General features: G+C 40.2%; 1 pseudogene across 1 annotated transcript; it reads left to right on the forward strand.

Moving 5' to 3' along the window:
* Positions 1 to 15,435: 15,435 nt before the first annotated feature.
* Positions 15,436 to 21,522, forward strand: LOC308398754 (sterile alpha motif domain-containing protein 3-like; annotated as a pseudogene). Its single transcript has 10 exons — positions 15,436 to 15,592; positions 16,530 to 16,725; positions 16,895 to 17,053; positions 17,212 to 17,299; positions 17,495 to 17,642; positions 18,107 to 18,165; positions 19,597 to 19,743; positions 20,008 to 20,179; positions 20,316 to 20,395; positions 20,500 to 21,522. The product of its transcript is annotated as a sterile alpha motif domain-containing protein 3-like (transcript).
* Positions 21,523 to 23,513: the final 1,991 nt, after the last annotated feature.

Consider the following 23,513-nt stretch of genomic DNA (forward strand, 5'->3'; position numbering starts at 1 on the left):
TGAACCATGTCGGGCCCTGGTGCTGTCCAACTCTTCATACTGGAGACCTCTCTCTGGTGTACCTCCTCAAGCGGCTGGCCAAGGCTGTGAGTCTTTGCTTGGCAGTTTCCAAGGCCTCAGGTATGGACAGCTTGCTGTATTTCTTCTTTTATTTTGTCGCACCTTGCTGCAACTCCGTTAGTTGGCTAACCTCCCTCCGTGCTACTTTGATCTTGCCCTCTAGCCTCCTTCTCCATGGAGGGTACTGCCCCTTGTCGCTGTTCAACTTGTAGCCAAGCATCTCACTGATCACTGCTGCCGTATTGTAGAAAACAGGGCGTTGTTGGAATGCTACTACGCAAGTAACCCCGGCGGAAGGGGCTACATGAATAGGATGAGGGACCTATGGATATATATATATATATATATATATATATATATATATATATATATATATATATATATATATATATATATATATATATATATATATATATATATTTCTTAGCCATGTATTTTTATTTTTAGCATGGTTAAGAAACTGTTCATACTGTTCGTACCTCGGTGGATGCTTCCCTTTGCTGGCTGTGGGCTGACCATCATGTTTATTGCCTGGAATAAGTCCCTGGGGCAGTGGCAGGTACTTGAGATTAATTTAGAGAAACATGAATATGACTGCATGATTATGGGCCAACATAAGTTTTTTTTTTAAACACATCATATATCTTTCTTCCATTTCCACTCGGCTCTTCTCCATTGCTTTTTATACCTTTTGCATGATTATTACATCAGGTGATTCAAGCAGGAGATTCAGTAGCTGTCAAGAAGTACTCTGCATTTTTCATATCAAGCTTTGCTGCGCTGTGCCGTGTGCTTGATTTTTCTTTTTTTCCAGTTGAAATGTCAAACGTGTTTGAGCTATTTTTGAAGCACATTAAGCCAGAAATAATGGTTAATAAAGATTTAGTTTTTATGTATTTATTTTTTCTTATTTTCTAATATTGCAAATATATTCAGAAAAGGGGACTTTGACATATCAAAGACGGAATTCGTGAGCAAACCTGCAAAATACATAAACTTCCAGAACCACCTACACATGTACGCGAAGAGAAATTGCCTGTGTAGGTGTGCTTCATTACCTTTTTAGTTGTTTAAGAGAAAAACAGAAGCAGGAGATTATGTGGCATACTTCAGTCTGGCATTTCAGCCTCTTGTTATCTACCTTTGTCTTTCACTATCCCTATTAAGACCTCAGTGCTCCTCTTTGCCTAAAAAGCTTGATTAGCAGTATGTATTTATGTTCCTTAAGTGTCCAAATATTGCCAAATACTGAAAGGTTTCTGATGGTTCAATTTGAAATTGCTGGATTCGAGTATTGGCATCAATTGTAGCATATTTATAAGTTCATATAAAATCATTTTAAGGGCTGGGATTAAAAAACAAAACTCAAAGCATTTGTTTCACTAAATTAATGCACATTCAATACAAGCAAAATGCAACTTTCAGTGATCCTAAGGTTGTAGCAGGAACACTTGGAGTGTTTTCACAGCATGTTATCTTATTCACTGGTGTCCTTATTTCACACAGAAAACCATTAGGGTGTTTAATATTTCGCTTTTCCTTCTGGTCTTCGCTTTAAGAGTAGAAAAAGGTGTAAAGAAACAGCTTCATGGTGGTCTGGCACTGGCGGAAAAGAGAGAGAAAGAGAGAAAACCACACAACGGGTGTCAGAGAAACAGTGATAGAGTGGTGGAGGCTCTGCAGACAAGATGTACTATAGCAGAGCGGCAGAGAAGCAGCTCAAGGGTGGCAGAGTGGCTGCCTGTGCCAGTCCGCAACAAGGTGCTGGAACAAGCTGCCACAGTGTTGACTGTATTTTTTGCTCAATTTTGCAGTGTTCCCAGGGATACATTGTAATTTATTTATACAGTACCTTACAAAGAGTGAGGCATTTACAAGCATAATGGTTTGGATTTAGCAGCACTTACTTCTATTTTGAATGACAATGAAGAATGATGAAAGTATAAGTAAGCAGTGTTAAGAATAAATTCACTGAAATGCCACTGTAACACTTTGCTTAAAGATTTCAAAAATGTCCTAAAGGTATCTTTGGGGCTTTTGTGATGGATTTCTTAACAAAACACGCTGCTTTGTTCTGGTGCGCTTACATACAGGTGATGCAAAAATCATTCCCTACTAAGGTGCAGAGATACTCCACGGGTGGGAGAAACCTGCGATGAACCCAGTGAAAATGCTAGCAAGAAGATCACCACCAATGGTAAATCTACAACAGTAGTTTTCAGTATTTTCAAAAAAGTTCTACTACAAAGGAAATTCAAGTGTAAGTTTACAAGGATGCTGCAAGGACACAACACTGAATGTAAACAGAAACTTTGTTTTCAAGGAAAGTCCACGTAACTTTAAAAAGTCTTTTGGATGCACTCACACTTACTAACCAAGTCTCCTGATTGTGACGGTGGCAACATATAGTGGAAAGAAAATTACAGGGGAATCATTGTTAATGACAAAAAGAAAAGAAAACAGCAGCCCGATCCTTTGTGGAGATGCTCTGCATATTTAAAGAGGTGCTTGTAAAATACTGTCATAACTGCTTTCTTCACTGTCGCTTCTATTTTTCTTTTCCCTCAAAGACTCTTGTCAGTATCAAATAAATCTTTGTTTACTTGTAGTTTATTGACACTTGGATTCTGATCTGTCTGATCCTCCCTTCTCCGCTGCATTTTTGAGCTGCGTCTCTTTCACACTACAGTGGTTCGCTGTCACTTATACCACTTTAATTCTGCTGCCTCGCTGACGCCACCTCTTTGTTTCTGTGAACTCACCTTTTCTTCTCCTGGGTCATACACTGTGTGACATCCTCTGCGTGCTCCACCTTATCGAGTCTCCCGTCCTTTCTTTTAGCCAATCTAGCATTGTTTTCAAGCATAGTTTCACAATTCCCCTTCGTGTATAGCCCTAGGCTATTTTACTTTGGCGGTTTCTGCCTGCTGGTCACTTCCTTCTTTGGCTGCTTAAACTTTTGACTCTCCACCCCCATTTTTTTCTTTTTTTCTACTTTTCTTTTCATTCATATGGACAGTGTGGTTTGCTGTCTGTCACTTTACTTGAATGTATTTTATCTTTGGCATCTCACATGGTGCTGTGACGAGAGGTCTGGATTTGGTCAAGGACTTTAGATTTAATCCTTTTTTCCAGGTCTTTTCAGGTTGTTGTTTTCTAACAAAGCTAAGGGCAGACGTTTTCTGTTCTATTTTTTTCTGCTTCTTTTTAAACCCCACGTTTGTGTTCAGGTTCATGCCATTTGCAGTCCTGTAAGTAACCATCAAACTCACAGCTGTCATAGTTTGGAATTAGGTAGCATGTTAAACAAACCTTGACTACCGGTCTCATGGGTCGCAAACCCATTGCAACCTCAGCTGAGCCTTTTTCCTACGATCAACTACTGCTATTGTTATTGTTTCTGCTTGGTCTTTCAGCAGCTGTCAGCAGTAATATTCACAGAAGTCATTAGATGAATCTCACTGAGACAATTATAGAGGGAGTTCTGAACTGAATAAAGTACGCACGTTACAGTTTGGGGCAGAAAAATAGCTTTGAAGTTAGAAATTTCAGCTGAGGCCATCCATTAATTTATTGTCTTACTTCCTATGAATAAACTGCTGACTGTAATTTTTCCTTTTTGTTTGTCAAACTGATAAAGTGTCACATTAGGAGAAAAAAATAAAGACGGTTTAAGGGCAACACTTACAGTTTAAAGCGACAGAGACAAAATGCTGAGTAGAAATGATAGATTTAGTGAGAGGGAAAAAGGAATGGAAAATAGTGCACCATCAGGCTTTCTGTTAAATAAATTTAAAATCCATCGACTTCCCTCTAATGGCAGGCAAGGCCATCCTCAGCATTTTTTCTTTCTGGGATTCAGCCTCATTCTACTTGTGGATGAAAACGTAATTGATGCCATCTGTTCCGAGTCCACCAAAAGCACACTACTTACTGTGATGTCCTTCTCTTCAGGTGATACTCTAATCCAGCTCTGCCAGGGCAGAAGTACGGACACGGATTTCACAAGCTACAGCTTCTTTTGGTTGGTTAATGTTTGTGATGGACAAATCCACAGCTAACAGAGAAGCTAAGAGAGCCCTAACAAAATGACAAAGATTTTAGCAATATTGTAAAAACAGCAACAACAACAAAACCTTAACAGCATCTCTCAAATGAGGAAATGGACTTCTTCTTTCTAATGGATCGCCTTTTTGGCAAAGGGTGGGAATATTGCTAAGTTCTGGGAATGATGCAACTACAACAAATTCATTTTCAAGAAATTCAATTTACTAGTTTCCTGCAAAATGTATTTGGCAAAACGTATTAGAAGCAGTAGCAATATTTCGAGTCATCGGAAAAAGACAGGTTGCAATTATCCAGCTGATCTGTCAGACATTGAGAGTGGCAAAGTCACCGATTTCAGAGAGCATCACGTTTTATGAGGGGAGTATTTTTGACTAGTGTTGCATTGAAAATGGACTTTCAAGGGATCCATAACAGCACAGAGCGCCAGACTGAGATGGGATCTTGCAGTGTTATATGAGGGTTATCTAACAGAAGGGAAAGCATGGAAAAAATAATGTTTTTGTCAAAGGGTTGGATATTTTTAAGGCCAGCAGTAAAATCATCCAAGGAAAGATATATATATATATATATATACATGTTTTGGAGAGGACAGTGAGGCACAATAGGAAATGTGAGGAGTAAGGTATTTATTAAGTGTTATTTCATGCTAAATCCTGAATAATGCAAGGGCAAGGACATGTAATGGTAACTGGAATAATTATGCACGAATCAGATTGTACAGAGCAGGTTCCCTCCAGCAGCATAGGAGGTGAAACTGGAAATGACAATACAAACATGACGTCTGAGATTTAAAAGCCATTCCTTATGCAAAAGGTGTTGAAAGTAAACTTAGTAAATATGCAGGGGAAAAAGTAGCAAGTGCTCACCAAATAATAAAAGTCATTAAAAGAATACTTCCAAGAAAATTTTATAGAGAGGGAAAAAGTGAGAGTTGAAATTCAACTCACAGTTCCCTTTCCCTTCTTAAGTTGCAAAGCTAAACTCTTCCTAGGGGCATAACATGTGAAATACTGCAGTGACAAACTAGTGTGTCATGAAAAGAGGAAACTGGTCCTCCAGTGTGATCCGTGGCGGAATATAAGCACAAGCTGGAATTTTATCATGTTCACAGTCTGCATACTAATAGAAATAAACTATCAATCAAAATTTATGGTATATATTTCAAATATTTTATATTAGTCTCGTGTGTTTATGAAGTAACCTTCACCTAAACAAAAATGTCATAACCAAGAGGACTCAAACGCAAACCCAGAAACCAAGTGATGTTTACGATGGTTTATTTACAGCAGGGCAGACTCCAGTCCAGCCACCAAAACAGCCAGAGATGCACCACAGGATAGTAGGAGAAGGAGACGGAGAGGCAGGGTAAGTAACTAAATTTGAACCGTAATCATTTGAAGAAGCGACAACAGTCTGGTGAAGAGTGGCAGAATGAACCATTCTTTCGATTCACAAGCTTGATGAAGGCACGGTTAGTGAGCGCCTGCAGGCGGAGCAACCCGCGGCTGACCTGAAGGCCCGCCTCGAGCAGGGAAGCGATGGGATAAGGAAAGCTTTTCTGCCTGAGTGAAGGTAACAGAAGAGGAAGAGGCAAGCGAGAGAGGAAAAAGAGGAGGAGAGTGCCAGGACAGGACATATAAAATATGGCGAGCAAAGCTGGAAATGCCAATAGTGTATTTTTATAATCTTAAATAATCACATCATTACACAATCCCTGGAGAAAATGAGCTAAGAAACAACTGGTGTTTACGTTCACTGGTCTTTAGATCCATCCTTACAGATCTTCTGCCTATCCAGGACATAAAATAAACTTAGAACTGGTATGAATGTTCCCTGATAAATCAAAATCTGATCCAGTGCTTGTTGCTTCCTGTTTTGGAAAAGCTTCACACTGAAAGTAGATGCTAGAAAAGTGTGTGCTGGAGTTGGAGTGTTATAACAGGAAGCAGCCTGTATTGAGAGGCCAGTGAACCATTTCTCCTGCAAGTTTAGTTCTTGTAAGTAAAACTCTTCTATTGTGGAGAAAGAGCCCCAGCAAAATCAGATGCTGATGGTGGTTTGATGGCGATATGCCAGCCACAACAACATTTTTGTATTCTTTATGTGACATATTCTCCTTGTGTGAGAGGTATATATGGAGTAGACCTGCACATTGTTCATGCTTTATACTTCTTGATCATTAAAGACTGCTGGAAAGTTCAGTGGGCTCAAGGTTTACTATGGAATACTGATACATTGTTTAAATGTCATTATCACCGGCTGTTTTACGTAGCTGTTTGCTCTATTTTTATCTGTCGCCTTGCCGCCAGATTTCATAAAGTCGATGAATCAGGGCTGAAGGTTTTTAATACAGGGGTTTAGTTTAGAGAGTTTTATTTGGATTTATATATCGCTGTTAGTTTAAATCAAACACAATGCCATTTTTGTGTGTGTCTGGTCTTTTTCTAAATGCCCCTAAGGGACCGCATCCATTTTTGTCTTTGATCACAAGTGTATTGTTATTTCATTCCTTTTTACAACAGCCATTACACATGATGAGCATGCTGTGTGCTATCACATCTTTAATGAACATCCCACAGAATAGTCTTTCCTTTGTCAGTTTGAGCAGCAAATGGCTCAGTCTCCTCCACAATGAATCTGTTAATGATTTTACCCAGCTGTGCATATTATTGCTCCATCCAGGAAACAATCAGCAATTAGATCATCTGGACCTAAATTAAATTTTTGTGAACTTACCTCTGCAGGTTTTTATTCACTTCCCTTAATCACTTTGTAATCGTTGCCCTGACAGGTGTTCCTGCTGCTCTGAATGTTAACTTGGAGAAATGATCAACCGTGCAATTATCTGCACATCGGTTCCCCCGTTAACGCTTATTTACTCGAGAGCTCACTTGTTAAGACGCTCATCTTCGATGCCACTGAAAGACCTTGGGTTCCTCCTTCAAAAAGGTCTACTCATCGATCGGAGAAAGATCGGCTGACTCATGGAACATGTTCACGTTCTTTAACCGCATATTCGCGTATTCATTTCATTCATCTTAAGCGGATACATAAATGTATCCGATGAGCATTCCAGAATGATTAGAGACTTGTAGCCTCAGAAAATGGCAGCTCAAGGTACAATTAAATTACACTTTAATTACCTGTGCCTTTCCCTATATCATCAATGGGACAGGGGAAATTACTTCAGTGGTTTTAGTACACACACTACATGGTTATATCAAATCTGCACAGAGCTGTTAAAGCAATTATCTCATTCCTGAGCAGAGCAAGCGATGAATGATCTTTGTGAGCAAGGGAACGACTTGAATGAGAGACCATAAAGGTGGTTAATACTTTTTCTTGCTCGTAGTTCATAAATACATCTCATTTATGTGATCTGGTAGAATATCAAATTCAAATTTTTTATTTGTCACGTACACAGTCATACACAGTACGATATGTAGTGAAATGCTTGGACAACTGCTCGTGACCTAAAGAAAACAAAAAAGGAAAAGGCTATGAATAAGATAGGAAATAAATATGAAAAATTAAAAAGGGTAAATTTAACTAGGAAGGAATAAAATATAAATTAAGGTTAAAAATGAAATAACTGTACAACACAAATTAGAATGAAGGGTAAATTTAACTGGGAAGAATAAGATAAAATATATAAATTAAAGTTGAAAATAAAATAACTGTACAACAAAATACACAATATAGAACTATATAAGAATGTATGAAGAAATCTAAATATAAATAAATATATACACAATAACAGCAGCTGTACAAGTATTAACCGGAAATAAAGAATATAGTGACCAGTGTTGTGCAAAACCAAAGTCCAGAAAGTCCAGTGTGTGTGTAAGAACTGTATGTGTGGGTCAGTACTGTGTGGTGGTGTGATTGAGAGACCGTATCGCCTGCGGGAAGAAGCTCCTCCTCAGTCTCTCTGTGTTGGTCTTCAGGGAGCGGAATCGCTTTCCTGACCTCAACAGAGAGAACAGTCTGTTGTTGGGATGGCTGAGGTCCTTCACGATCTTCCTGGCCTTGGTCCAGCACCGCCTGCTGTAGATTGAGTGCAGGTCAGGGAGCTCGGAGTGGATGGTGCGCTCAGCTGACCGCACAACCCTCTGTAGAGCTCGTCTGTCCTGCATGGTGCTGTTCCCGAACCAGGTTAAGATGTTTCCCGCCAGGATGCTCTCTATGGTGCACGAGTAAAAGTTCCTGAGCACCTTGGAGGGCAGTTGGAAGTCTCTCAAGCGTCTGAGGTGGTAGAGACGCTGTCGGGCCTTTTTCACCACGGTGTTGATGTGACAGGACCATGACAGGTCCTGCGTGATGTGAACTCCGAGGTATTTGAAGCTGTCCACTCTCTCCACTGGGCACTCGTTGATGACGGGGGTCTGGTAGTTCCTCTCCTGCTTAGTGCTGAAGTCCACTATCAGCTCCTTTGTCTTACTGACGTTTAGAAGGAGGTTGTTCCTCTGGCACCAGTTCTCCAGATTCCTAATCTCCTTCAGGTAGGCCGTCTCGTTGTTATCAGAGATCAGGCCCACCACGACGGTGTCGTCAGCAAACTTGATGATGGTGGTGGAGCTGGTAGTGGCCACACAGTCATATGTGTACAAAGAGTACAGCAGGGGGCTCAGAACACACCCCTGGGGGGCTCCAGTGCTGAGAGTGGTGGAGGCTGAGACATGTCCGCCCATCCTTACTGCCTGTGGTCTGCCAGTTAGGAAGTTGGAGATCCACTGACACATAGATGAGCTGAGTCCCAGATGCTCCAGCTTGGTGGTGAGTGTGGAGGGAATTATGGTGTTAAATGCAGAGCTGTAGTCTATGAAGAGCATTTTAACATAATTCCCCCTTCTAGTGTCCAAGTGAGTGAGTGATGTGTGGAGGAGATGAGAGATGGCATCGTCTGTGGAACGATTTGGACGGTAAGCGAACTGTAGTGGGTCCAGTGTGTCTGGTAGTGAAGAAATGATGAAGTCTCTGACCAGGCGTTCAAAGCACTTCATCACTACTGAGGTGAGGGCTACAGGGCGATAGTCATTGAGAGAAGCAGGGTGGGGTTTCTTCGGGACAGGAACAATGATGGACTCTTTGAAGCATGTGGGGATCACCGACTGAGATAAAGAGATGTTGAATATCTCAGTGAACACAGGAGCTAGCTGGTATGCGCAGTCTCTGAGGATACGACCTGGGATGCCGTCTGGTCCTGCTGCTTTCCTGGTGTTCACTCTCTTGAAGGCTCTCCTTACTTCATGCTCGGAGATGACGAGCACGTTTCCAGTGCTGGCAGTATCTTCCTGTCTGCAGCCGTTAGCGCCGCTAACACTAGCATTGTTGGAGACCTTAGCTGCAGCCTCGAAGCGAGCATAGAAAGTGTTCAGCTCGTCTGCCAGAGTCACGGCCGCGTTCGTCATACCGGTTGTTGGTGCTTTATAGTCCGTTATTGTCCTTAGTCCCCGCCACAGGCTCCTAGAGTCACTCTGTTGGAGTTGTGACTCTAGTTTCCTCCCGTAGCGCTGCTTCGCCTCTTTCACCGCCCTCCGCACGTTATATGACGCGGCTTTGTACGGGTCCATGTCCCCCGTCATGAGTCCCGTGTTGTAGGCAGCGGTGCGGGATCTCAGAGCGTCGCGGATGGTTTTATCCACCCACGGCTTCTGGTTGGGAAACGTTGTGATAGTCTTTGTCTCCACGGTATCATCCGCTAGTTTCCCGATGAATCCCACAACCGCTTCCGTAAACACGTTGACGTCATCGTCGGAGCTGTTTCTGAACATGCCCCAGTCTGCGTCATCGAGTGCGTCCTGTAACGCGGCCACCGATTGATCCGTCCAGCGCGCGACCTTCCTCTGAACCGGAACTTCCTGTTTCAGCCTTTGTTTGTATTTTGGCATGAGGAAGATGGCGGCGTGATCAGATTTGCCAAACGGGGGGCGGGATTGTGCCTTGTAGCCGTCCTTGACCGTAGTGTAGCAGTGGTCCAGTGTCCTTTCACCCCTGGTGGGGCAGGTGATGTGTTGATAAAAGTTCGGCGCTGCGCGTTTGAGGTTGGCGCTATTAAAGTCCCCCGTCACAATAAGCGCAGCGTCCCGGTGTTGTGTCTGGTGCTGTGTGAGTGCCTCATGCAGCTCGCATAAGGCGGTGACCGTGTCCGCTTGTGGTGGAATATAAACGGCACTTACAATGACCGATGTAAATTCCCGAGGTAGATAAAAAGGACGACACATGATGGACAGTAGTTCCAGATTTGGTGTGCAGGAGCGTGTGAGAGGAACAACGTTCGCACTGTTGCACCAGTTGTTGTTCACCATTAAACACACGCCGCCTCCCCTTGACTTCCCCGAGTCCCGTGTCCTGTCCATGCGGTGAACCGAGAAGAACTCGGCCGGCTGGATGGCGTGGTCCGGCACCGCTGGGTTCAGCCATGTCTCGGTGAAGCAGAGGAGATTGCAGTCCCGAATGTCTCTCTGGAACTTTATCCTGGCCCTGAGGTCGTCAAGCTTGTTCTCCAGTGACTGGACGTTGGCGAGCAGGATGCTAGGCAGAGGTGTGCGGTGTGCACGAGCTCTCAGCCTGTTCCTGACGCCGGCTCGCTTCCCTCTAGGCCGCCGCCGCTTCCCTTTGTTCTCCCTCGAGATCTCACTCGGCCAGCTCGGATCCGGAGTTAAAAACTTCGAATTGTGAGTACATTGTATACCAATAGAAACAAGAGTGTCACTGTCATACCTAATGTACCCAATGGTGATGATTTTGCCGATTTAGAAACGCTGAAAACTAACTTAAAAAGCAAAGACAAAGAAAAAGTGATCGGAGCAGTCGTGACGGCAGCCGACCTCACCGGCGCCATCTTATTACAGGAGGATGAAGACTTACCCTTGTTGTTGTGTAGCTTGGGAAAGTCAAGACTGCCAGCAACCTTTTGTCAGGTCAGTGGAGATGTGTTTAAGATGGTGTAAACAAATGTGGAACACTTTAAAGGGCTGTTAGCCCATTAAAACTGTGTTTCCAAATATAAGCACTTGGAATGAGATGCGTAATTAAGCCCTTTGTATTTACCAAAAAATGTTCCGTTCCAATATATAGAGGTTGAGGAGGAAGAAGAAACATTTTAAGCCCTACAGGACAAAAACCTCCATTCTCTGGGTTATTAATTATCATCTGATTAATGTATATTCCAGTAGGTGCTCAAGTGTTAGCACTACTTGACCTAAGCCCCACCGCGCATGTGATTAATCATGCTGTAATTGATAGACTAGGGAATAAAGTTGGTATATCTAGGGCTATGAAAGCCTGGCTCGTCTTCTACCCATCAGACTGTTCTGGGGCCAAAACTGTTTTGTGTAACCTTCGTCTTTAGCATTTGTCAGCATGCACTTTCTTTTAACTGCTTCACCAGCACTCCTCAGAGCCAACTTGTGTGAGTTGGCAGATTGCTCTAAAACTGATAATGTAGTTAACTGCAATAAAGATAACCAAAAAAAATGTAATGTACTGTGTATAGCAGTCTTTGCTAAACATTTAAATTCATTTATCAAAAACTGAAATGTTTAAAAAAAAAATTAAAACCTAAATAAACCTATTTTCTTTCAGGGCCTGGGTCTGTGACCCATCAACTCGAGTTTATTTTGTATGTAGTTGACTTATTTTGTATTTCTGATATACATAATAAGATGACGTTAATTTCTGGTATTACTATTAGTTTGTCGTAGTTGAGTTTTCGTCTGGTTGATGTTTACTTTATGTCTCCTTGTCTATGTAGGTTGCGCTTGTGTCTTGCCCCTCTATGTCTCTCTACTCTCTCTATGTGTGTGTGTTTTAGGGTCCTCGTCCTCCTTATGTCAAGGAGTGGCTGTGTGTAGGCAAGAGATGACCCAAACGCACGGCTCAAGACACACGGGGATAAACTCAAAAGGCAGGTCTTTATTAACAGGAACACAAAGAGCGATACAAAACTATACTGGGAGAAAGCTAAGGCACAGGGGAGACACAAGGAAACGCACACAACCATGAGGGACGACGCGACACGGAACAGAGGGGGATGCTGACATAAATACACAGAAGGTAACAAGAGAAGTGGAAGCACACGGGGAACACAGCTGAGGACAATTACACACGACAGAGCAGGGAGGACACGAAACTGAAAATGCTGATGTCGAGACGTGGACCTTAAACATAACACAGAAAGTACACAGAGACAGCCGAGAGAGGCAGAGAGAGAGAACACGATGGAAAGAGGAAAACACGGGACACAAGGAGTGGAAGCGAAGCACAATAACTCAAATCACTATATACACGGTCACACAAAGGGAGACACAGACGACAACACGGGGGGGGAATCTAATAACCAATACTGAACAGAAAACCTAGGGATCTTAAGAATACAAATGAACTTAATACAGAATGTCAAAACTCAAAACATCAGGTCAGAAGTCCTGGGACCGTGGCCTTCCTTTCCATTCCCCCAATCTATCATGGAATTTATGCCTGTGTGTTTACGTCCTATTGTCATGTTTGGTTGTCATGTCTGCATCTCTCCATGTTTCCCGTTTTATTTTGTAAGGTCTAGTGTTTTCCGTTCACTGTGTTTAGTTTCATTTCCTTTGTGGCGTTCAGGTTCATTTGTGTCTTCTGTGTTTCCCTCATTACCCTCCTGTGTATTTAAGCCCTCTGTCTTCCTCTGTTCTTTGTTGGGTCACCTGATTTCATCATGTCAAGTCACGTCAGGTCACAGTGTTTTGTTACAACCGTTCAGGGTGACGTTCACGCTCATGTTTGGATTATTCCCCCGTCTCCCCCGTCTGTTTAGTTGTCCCAGTTTAGGTTTCAGTTTGGTTCCGCCTCTTGTTTCGCCTTGTGTTGTTTTATTGGGGGGGGGGGGGGGGTTCGTATTAAGCCCAATAAATTGGCTTGCTTTTTGTTACTCTTTGTCTCCCATTCTCCCATTTCTGCTTTTAGGGTCATTCTATAAGCACGCCAGCAATCCCCACCATTTTCAAGCACTGTTTCATCTTTCCTCATCTTAAACAATAACTTATTTTTGAATTATTAAACAAAATGTGGCGTGAGTTCAGAATGTGTGCAAAGATATACTAAACTGTACTATACTGTAACTCTACGCAGTATGTTTTGAAGTCTTCTGTATTCATTTGTGTTCTATAGCTGCACACTATTAACATCATATAGTGTCAGGGTCCCTGTGCGTACCCGGTCGGCTCAGTATGGCTACATATGTTTTGTATTCTTTTTTTATTTTTTCCTGCTCTCTCCCTTCCCCTCTTTCCCTCCTCCCTCTGCCTGGGCGGAGCTCACCTGTGGGCTCCTGCCCTTGGCCCACGCACCTGTGGCTCATCACGAGTGATCCAGCTCCTTTATAAGATGGCAGCCCTGTGTTTCTCGTCGCTGGACCGTTGCTGACCCTCGTCAGTGTAACCCCAGCTCAATTACTTCTGAAGTGTTTTCACAGCGATTTACCTTACTATCCCTTCGTGTCTCTGTGTACAGATTCCCTGGACCTACCCCTGTGTTACCCGAGTGTGTGTGTGTGTGACTATCGGCGTCTTTCCCGGTCGTGTGTGGACCCCCGGAGCCCGGCTTTCCCCTCACTTTTGCAAATAATCACCTGGTGTATCATAATAAAGACTCTTGTGCTTCCAAGACCTAGAGCCTGTGCGTGAGTCCGTTCAGTCCCGTTGTGACATATAGAGTGGTCAACAAACACACATTACACAACATTACCATTGCTATTTTTTTTTTGCCTGTCCTGTTTGGCTCTTTTGCCATCTGAATTATTGCTATTTCCTACTAGAACTATTTGGATACCACTCAAATACCAAGGACCACACCCTCTAGTAGCCGTGTGGTCATGTTTCTTCTTACAATCAAAAATCAACATTCTGGGAAATAATAACAAAAATATTAAATTTTTTATTATAAAATGAAATATAAAGCCTGTTACATTGAAATCTGTTCTTTGTTAATATTCTGTTCTGTATATGAAATTATTATTATCGTGCTCTGTGTGTGTAAATTTATATTTTAAATGTATGTTATTTCACATTACTAGTATTAGTTCAAGGAGTGTATGACCACTCTGATTTTAATTGTCTTTAGCAAACGAGGACTAGCTATGATGCAATAACATTGTGTAGCATTGTATCGTAGTTTGTTTGTTTTTTTGTTTTAAATACATGTTAATCATTGTTTAAATGATTAACATGTAGAAATTTACAAAATTGTAAAAGTATTTTGACCCACTCTTTTTTTACAACATCAGTTGCTTCAGTTCACTAAGGTTTGCAGACACAGCTCTCTTAAGTGTTCTCCCACAGCATTTCAATCAGGCTGAGGTCTGGACCTGGACTGGGTCATTGCAACACCTTGATTCTTTGCTTTTTCAGCCATTCTGTTGTTGTGCTTGGGGTCACTGTTGTGTTGCGTGACCCAGTCTTGGCCGAGCTTTAGCTGTCAGACAAACGTGTAGCTGTGAATTCTGGCCAAACATCTTCACTTTGCTCTCATCTGTTCAAAGGCCATTGTTTGAGAAATCCTGCTGGGTTTTCTCAGCTGCAACTTTGTAAACCTAAACTGTGCTGTCATGTTCTTTTTAGAGACAAACAAGCCATACCCATTCAGGCAATTTTCTAATTGGGCTGTCATGAACTTTATTTAACATGTGGCTGCAGCTCAGGAGGTCGAGCAGGTCCTCTACACAGTCAGAAATAGGGGTACGGAAGGGGTACATTACTGTGCCCCAAGGTACAAAAATGACATTAATACAGTCTAAGGACAAATATTGGACCTCGGGGTAACTATCTGTACCTTTTTTAGCGTCTGAAAGGTACATACATGTTCCTTAATTGTGAAAAGTACTTATTTGTACCCATTCTTTCAAAAGATAAAGTACAGGTTGATTAAGCTCTTTTTGATTAGAGGTTGTTTTTTTTTATTCTTTTTGACAGTAATTTATTTGCAACTGTATTGATATAAGCATATATTTTAGTGTTTTTATTTTTTTATTATTTTCATTGCTGTTGCTGTTTTTGTATTCCCTGAACCCCCCCCCCCCCCCCCCCCCCTTATTTTTAAGCTGCTTTAAGAACAATGAATTTATTTGAAAGAAAAAAAAGTAAAAATGCATTTAAAATTTTTTTTAAGAGAGTGTTTTTTTTTTAAGTATAACTATTTGGATGAATTGCAAAAAAGCACCCTTATTGAACTCGGAGTGCGAGTTGAGCCCATCCTCACAACATCAAACAAAAAGTAGAAGAAGAAACTCAACGAATAGCTGGTGGATTCTAGAATTTTCTGTAAATGCAGCAGGTGCCATTTTTTTTTTATCAACGGAGGGAGATGGATTAGGAACTTGCAAGTCCTGGTGTGCTCTGTTCACTTTCAACCGAGGAACTCTTAACAAAAATACAAGAGTGGGGCTTAGATGTCACCGAAGCTGAAGCTCAGCATTTCAGAGGTAAGTTTTATTTTAAGAAAAATGTAGCGTAATTACTAATTATTGGTTTAGCCTAGCTTAACGTATATTAGCAATTTAGCTAGTTTCGGCACTCTCTTAGCTCAAATTATGTCTTTTTACAAACGTTTTTACAAACGTTTCATGTGTAAAGTTGAGGTCACAGTTCTGAAAAATGTGTACACATAGTATTTGTATAAGTTTGAACTTATATATGTGGTTTGGCCACAGTCTATGGGTTCGGTAACCCCTGCGCAGCGGAACGGCGCGAAATTTGATTCCCTGGTAGCTGAATGCAGTTTACCGTTAGTGTATTAATGGTTTAATAAAATCACGTTTTTACATCCATTCCAAGGCCATCAACACACATGGGCGGCTGAATATAACGTCTAAAGGAAATATCTTAACACCGCACTTCTTTAAAATATAACAAGGGTGTCGCAGCTGGGGTTTGATAGTCACGTTTTAAGCAATGTGGGAACTTTTTCAGCATGTAATCTGAGCTTGTAATACGGTCCTGCGGGTGTTATCGCTATAAGTAATCGGTCTGAAAGAACAGACGGCAGAAACTGTCGGAAATCTGGAGAAAGGAGTCACCTTAGTAGTGAATATTAACAAATTACAGCATTCTAGTCTTTTTTTTTCTTCCAAACTTGAAAGGGCACAAAAGCATGCTCAGACTCTGCTCTCCTGTGTCCAGTAGTCCCAAACAAACATCTAAATTTAAAAATGAAAACTTTGCATATCAAGAGGATTCACTCTAAAGATTTGCTTTATTTTATTTAATTTACTGATTTTTTTAAATGAATATTTCTTTGAACTGAAAGAAGTTGTACAAAAGGTTTTAATGTGTGTGATATACGGTTTTTACCCATGTAAAAATGTGGTGATAAATATTCTTACATGGAATTTAGAGTTTGTACTACCATTTATCTTGCAGACAATGAGGTTGATGGTGACACAGTTGACTGCGGTCTTACTGAGACTATGGTTGCATACCTTTTCCAAGGATCCTTCAAAAAGCAGGTTAAATTCAACCAATTTGTGTCAAGGATGAAGGAATCTTCAGTGACACTGACTCTACAGACTGTCTCTCCAGAAGACTGGCAACCATCTACTTCGTCAACTTCAATAAGGTATTTTCTTATTTATAATGAAGTTAGTATGTCTGAAACATACATGTTGGCTGTTATGCACTTTTAGGATTTAGTTAATATGATCATTGTTTCTACCATATGTATTGTTACTGTAGTGTTTTATACTTCAATTCATGCAATAAAAACAAACGCTTAACTGTTTTCACAGCAATGAAAATACTTTGAGACTACCAGCGTCTTTTGAAATTCCAAGATTTCCCAAAAATCTCCAACTAAAACTGGACAACAAAGAACCGTGCCATAAAAATCCAAGGGACAGACACACAATAATCAGAGTTCTATATGAAGCTGTGGCACAGTATACTATGTAAGTTAATCAGGGTAATGTTAGCTTGTTGCTTTAGAAAAAGCTGAATCTGTCATATTGAAAATAAACGCTACATTACTAAGAAACAATAACTGATACTTGATAAAGTTTGTTTGTCAGCAGTTGCTCTAACACTTATGTTTCTTCTGATATTACAGGTAACCCACAAATTCTGAATATGTGCAAGCTGTGAAGACGCTGGTAATGAAGTATCCTTTCCTCAAGGATCGTGAGGGAAATGGTTATGTAAGTTAAATTTAAAATTTGCATAAGGTTCCTTCAAGATTACAAAGTAAAAGTGAAGCTTTTTTCAATCTTGTTTTGTTAGTAAGACAATCTGTAGCCTCTCAGTAGGTTTGTATGAAGTATGTTTACTGATTCTTTGTTGGGTGTATTTTGTGTAGATTGTTTTTACAGTAACTTATGTTTCTGTTCAACAAGCACACATGGCATATGTCTTTGAGACGTAAATTCAAATCAGAGCGGGCACCACTAGTCGGCAGTGAGGCGTTGTAAGGAGAAGTTTGGTTCTACGAGGAGAGGGCAGCCTAATAAATGTCAATGAACAAGTCAGAGAAATGTTTGTCAGGTTGGTGTGAGGGACATCTTGAGCTATAAAATGTTCTTCCCTCTGTTATTACATCTAAAACTAAGGATTAGGGATGCAACTGTACCCCTTTTTTTTCAAACCGAAACAATACCAATACTTGGATTAGAGCACTTGCTAATACAAAGTACCAGTGCTAATACTTCTACCTCACAAAATATTATTAATTAGAAGGCGCTAAAAGAGGGTGAACTAGATTTAAAAAAAAACAAAAAACATTTTAAATATGACTCCAAAACTAAAATTTCAAGTTAACAATTAAGATTTTATGTGAAATTATTTCAGACTTTCCATATTTTAAATATTGGTTCATGGTATCGGTTAACTTTAACCGATACGAGTTCTTTGTGATGCACAGATCGTGTCAGCTCTAATTGTATATTTAGTCTTATGTTGGGTTTCTAATCTGTTTTGACTTTCTCTTCTCACTCTTGCTTTCTTTCAAGGGACCATGCGTCCAAGGAGAGGATTTATTATCCATAGACGCCCACTTAAAGGTCTTACAGTGCCAATTAGAGCAGGGCGATATGGCCAAAAATATTTATCACGATATATATTTGAAAATTTGCGATAACGATATAACTGACGATATAATTGATGCGAGACAAAATACAACTCCACAACATTACTAGCGCAAAAAGACAACCTTCCATTTATTTTCACGTAAACAAGAAGCTGGTTTTTATGTACATTAAAGCTTTATAAAAATGTAACAGTGCAAATGCAAATTCCTTGCTGAAAGTTTAACCCAAAGGCATTTCCAGTAGAAATGGGCTGACATATCCTGAGCATAACCATGTATAATATCCACTGAAGTTAAAAAGAGGTGCTTTGCAACATTAAACTGCAGTGTGCAGTACGCATTTTTCGGACCATAAGGTACACGGGATTATAAGGCACATTAAGCGAAACAAAGCAGTCAGATAAATCAAACTTTATTAAACTCATTCTTCTTGCTTCCTCCACTTCTGTACCATTGATTCATTAATGTTGAATTCTCTGGCAGCTGAGCTATTCCCATGTTGTTGCAGTATATTAATGACTAACCTCGTATTGTGGATGGATTATCTCAGTTGTTCTCCTGACTGAAGTTTGGTCCGTTTACAGCATCCTGCCATGCGATTGCATTTGTCTCTAACCATGAGGAACCTTCACGTTAACTTTTATAAGTGGAAAAGTGTTAGTGTTCGTCCTCCAGCTTCACTGTTTATGTTATGCTAACATAGCTGTGTCGCTAGCGATCACGTAGCACATCATTATATACCAGCTAGCCCAACTTCAGTAACCCTACAAACGTCACTGCTGTTTAGTTTCCTGTCTTCATTTATGTTGGAAGTGATAGCAGAGCTGTACGTTTGAATTTTTTCAGAAATCTCTGTCAGAACATGCTATATCATGCTTAGGTAACTAGCGAAACTAGCGAGCTAACTTCCGCTAGCTTCCTGCTAACTTCTAACTCCGTTAAATGTAATAACTTTTGTTTTCATGGATGCCTGGAAGTTAAACTTTATAGTTACACCTGGTAAAGCAGCAATGCTGATCGTTTTATTAAAGATCAAAGAATTTAGACAGTTTTCAACTCTCAGTGATGCTGCAGTGTTGTTTGACCTGAAGTCAAATATACGGAGTTTGGGACCCAGATTACTCCCAGATTTAAGAGCATCTTAGTCCGACAAACACGACAATAACAACAGCCGCTTGCATGTTCTGCAAAAAAATGTGCTTTGTTGTGTATCTGACGGACAAACACCAAACCAGTTCCACATCACGGAAGTTGCACCATTTTTACAAACCAACAATCGGCCATGTGCGTATGAAAACAAAGGCACTGCGCATGTGCGTTTTACTCCCATTCTATCGCGATATTTCATTTTCCTATCGTTGCCTAACATTATACCGGTATTACCGTGAACAGTATAATATGGCCCAGCCCTAGTGCCAATATCAGAAGATGCAACCAGATACGATGGTGGTTCATAACCGTGTGCAGCAAACGTTTGCTTGGCGGCAGAAAGAAATTGCAAATGGTATGCCTGTGGAGGATGTGTTGAAGAAGTACCCCTTCTTAGGGATGCCTACTGGTGTAAGTCAGAAAGCTGGATTGAACTTGGAAATAGCTGTCACATTTAACATGTTTATAGTAGTAAATTTTATTTGCCCTTGACCTTGTTTTCTTCATCTGTCCCTCTTTCCTTTTTTCGTATGTTCATGTAACTTCTTACAGTATTGTTGTTAAATTCTATAAAAAAAATAATTATGCAGCACCATACATAATTAATATCAACTTTAGATTATTTCATTTTCATACACTGTTATTTTGTACTGAAAATGAATTTTTTACTTGTAGCTGTGCAACGAACTCGGGTGGATCCAACCAACAACGGGTAATGTAAGCCAGCGATTTCGTGAAGGGCTCTCATGTGTTGCAGCAAAGGTGATTGACCTTACACAAGGGAAAACCCCACTCTACCAGCTCTACCTTGATGCAAGAGAGGAGGCTCTCACTGATGACCTACCGGGTATTTGCTTTTTTTTTTTTTTTTTTAACTTCAAGGCTTCCATTTTATATAATTTTTATAGGTAACTGGAAATGCCAGATAAAATGCATGGGTGATCTTGTGTTTTTTTTTTTTTGTTTGTTTGTTTTTTTGGCAGATCTTGACACAAGGGCTGCACTTTTATTCCTGCCATACGTCTTCAAGGAGAAACTGGATCTCTTTGTCATACTTGGAGAGGTGTGTGTATTAAAATATTTAGTCTATATAAAAGGAAAACAAATGTATCTTTTGTTAAGAGACTAATATATTGCTTTCCTCTACCTTCTCTTTTGACTTCAAAGGTTCATCCTAAAACCCCCTATCCAACTGTTCAGCTACTTCATGAAGACTGGAAACCAGTGTTCTCCAGAAGCGCTCCAAATATTGTGAAGTTGGATGGCAGTGAAGTGTGCAGAAGCTCGTGTATTTTTGAAGGAATCATCTCTTCTTTCTGCTTGTATTTTGTCTTCAACCTTGCTTATCCAAAACATCTGAAGAACACCCTGATTTTTCTCCAAAAGTACATTGTGAAAATAGATGAGGGTGAGGATCGGCCTCTGCCAATCACAGTCACCAGACAAATAAATCTTCTGTATTGACCACCATGCCTCAGCCATATCAGTGCTCCAAATGTGGCAGAAGAACCTTTAGTTTGACAAAGCTTATTCAGCACATAGGACTTATTCATTCCCATGATGCCAATTTTGATATAACCTGTGGACTCAGTGACTGCTGTTCTTCCTTCAAAAAATATGAATCTTTCAGACGACATGTGTATAGGAAACACAGAGAACAGGTGTTGTGTTAATATTGACACAATGTGGGTCTTTTGTGGAAAAATTCTCATTCCTCTGTTATATGACAACCATTTTCATTCATACAGTGTTAGAGTTGATAGTGAATGGACGTTGCTAAAACCTGGACAGGAAATTGATGTTGCAGCTTATGACACATACTCTGTTGATAACAGTTTGTATGTAACAGTTAAGCAATGTATTTAAGAAGGTAATAAATGTGACAAGTATTTTTGACTTTGTATCTTCAATTTTTCAAATCTTGAGAGGAAAAATATAGGAAATCTGTGTGTAGATACTGAACCTTTAGAAAGACATTTTTGTACTCCTTTTAAGGGTTCTTTTTTGTACTTTATACTAAGGGTACAATTTTGCCCTTTAAAGTACAGGTTTGACGTGTAAAAGGTACAAATTACAAGGGTACAAATCAGTACCCACAGTTTAGGGTACAGAACGGTACCTTAGAGGGTACCACCCCAGTGACAAGCCATTGTACCCCTATAGGTACATTTCTGTACTTTAATTTCTGAGTGTGTACTGGTTGGAAGGTTGGTGGTTTGATCCCTGGCTGCTCCAGTCTGCATGCCAAACATCCTTAGGCAAGAAACTACTGTGATCTATCCATCAAAGTACTAAAGTGTGTGTTCAAGAGGAAGTACTAAAGATAACAAGTGTTGGTGTGAATGTTTTGTTTATGTTTTTTTGATGATCAGCTGTACTTGGTTAATAGCACCTGGTGGCTACTTCACCTACTTACTTCCTAAAAGGTCCAGTAAGGGTGTACTTAGTACTTTGACATTACTAATGGTGGTTATTATTAATTCAGAGAGTTGTTTAGAAATCCCATCTCAGGAATCCCCTTGTTATTTAAACTAGTTCTGATATTAAAATATCAGAACTAGTTTGATGCTTCAATTTGGGAAAATCAGATTGTAAAAAAGTTCAAATGTATTTTGATATCTAATAAACTCTGTGCTCTAACAAGGGATCAAGGCATTGGGATGTTGTTACCAAGCCCTGAAGTGCTCCAGTCTCCCCTGTATGTCAAGAGATAAGTCATTATATTCACTTCACCTGTATCAAGTTCCTCCACCCTGCTTCTCAAGAGCTACACTAGTCTGCTGCTTTCACTATGATGCCCTGGGGCAATGCTGATGCGGAGAAATGTGCTGTGAAAAGCTTGGGAGAATCCCCACAACTATCTCGATCAATAGGATTTCTTCCCCCCCTTAGAAGTCTACACTGTGGGGAGTTAACTTTAGCGAATTTTATTATAACGACAAGCAACAGAGTATTTTAAAATCTGCAACACGGATATCAGCTCTGACCTTTACTTTTATCTACCCATCATTCCACAGGCACAGTCTGTCCCTGAATGATCTGTATCTGGGGGATTTGTTAGAGAAAGGTCATGTTTGTTAACTTTTACATATAAGCATTTGACATTATACAAGTTTCTTCATTATTGTGTGAAAGAAAGACAAAATAAAGAGTTTATTAAAGTGACCCAGACAGAGTCAAAGACATGCCGGGTGGTGAGCTATTCATATATGTCTTCTTATAACCTGGAAGAGTGGAAAGTCACCAAGTTGTTAATATTCAAGTGCAGCTTGTGCACTTTAATTGTGAGGTTTTGCAGGGTATTTTAAATGAGAACAAGTAATCAAGGGTACAGACTGCCAATTCAGCCTTGAATTGTAATGTGTTTTGCGCACAGCTCCAAGATAGGCATGAGTGAATATAGCCTTTTTCCTCACAGCTAATTTTACTACAGTATCAGGGAGAATTGATAGGGGGGGAAAATGCCAAGTCACTCAAGCTTTTCTCGAAGCTTTGTAGCAGAGACATGACATTTCAGAGCAATAAGTGTTGTATACTATCATACAGTCAATGTCTTATATGGACCACAAACATAGTTTAAGCAGTCTGTGCATCAGTTTAAATATAACGTTTGCTTCTGTTGTTGCCGGTCATATATATCAATTTTTACTTTATAAATTAGAAATCCTGTCTGTGTAGATAATCTGTCCTTGCAGAATAGCATCTCCTTTACATATAAAGGAGTGCTATAAAAATTATTTTTGGTTATGGTATGGTATAAATAATGAGTGTAGGTGTTATGATTCACACTATTCATGAGATACAAGCTTCAAGTTTCAGCATTACAAGAAAAATGGATCCTAAAGCTTCTTTTGAAGTCAGTACAGTGTGAAGCTGCTGTAAGACCACAAATATAAATTGAGCATTGAGTCCCTAATGAATCGAACTTAAATGAAAATAATATTTCAGTGGCAATTAGTACTTGGTGTGACATACCTGGTTAAAAAATCGTAACGAAAGTGTCATCAAACTTTTTTAGATTTTAGCTTTATTTGTGTTTGGTTTGTCTTAAAAACCTCTGTGAGATCAGATGAATGTAACATAAATATAGGCGTCACAGTACTGTATGTCAATTAATCACTAAGATAACCAATCATGTAATGAATAAAATAATATGTTTTTATTCGTTTGTTTGCCAAATA

Source organism: Rhamphochromis sp. 'chilingali', assembly GCF_963969265.1.
Source record: "Rhamphochromis sp. 'chilingali' genome assembly, chromosome: 6".
Lineage (NCBI taxonomy): Eukaryota > Metazoa > Chordata > Actinopteri > Cichliformes > Cichlidae > Rhamphochromis > Rhamphochromis sp. 'chilingali'.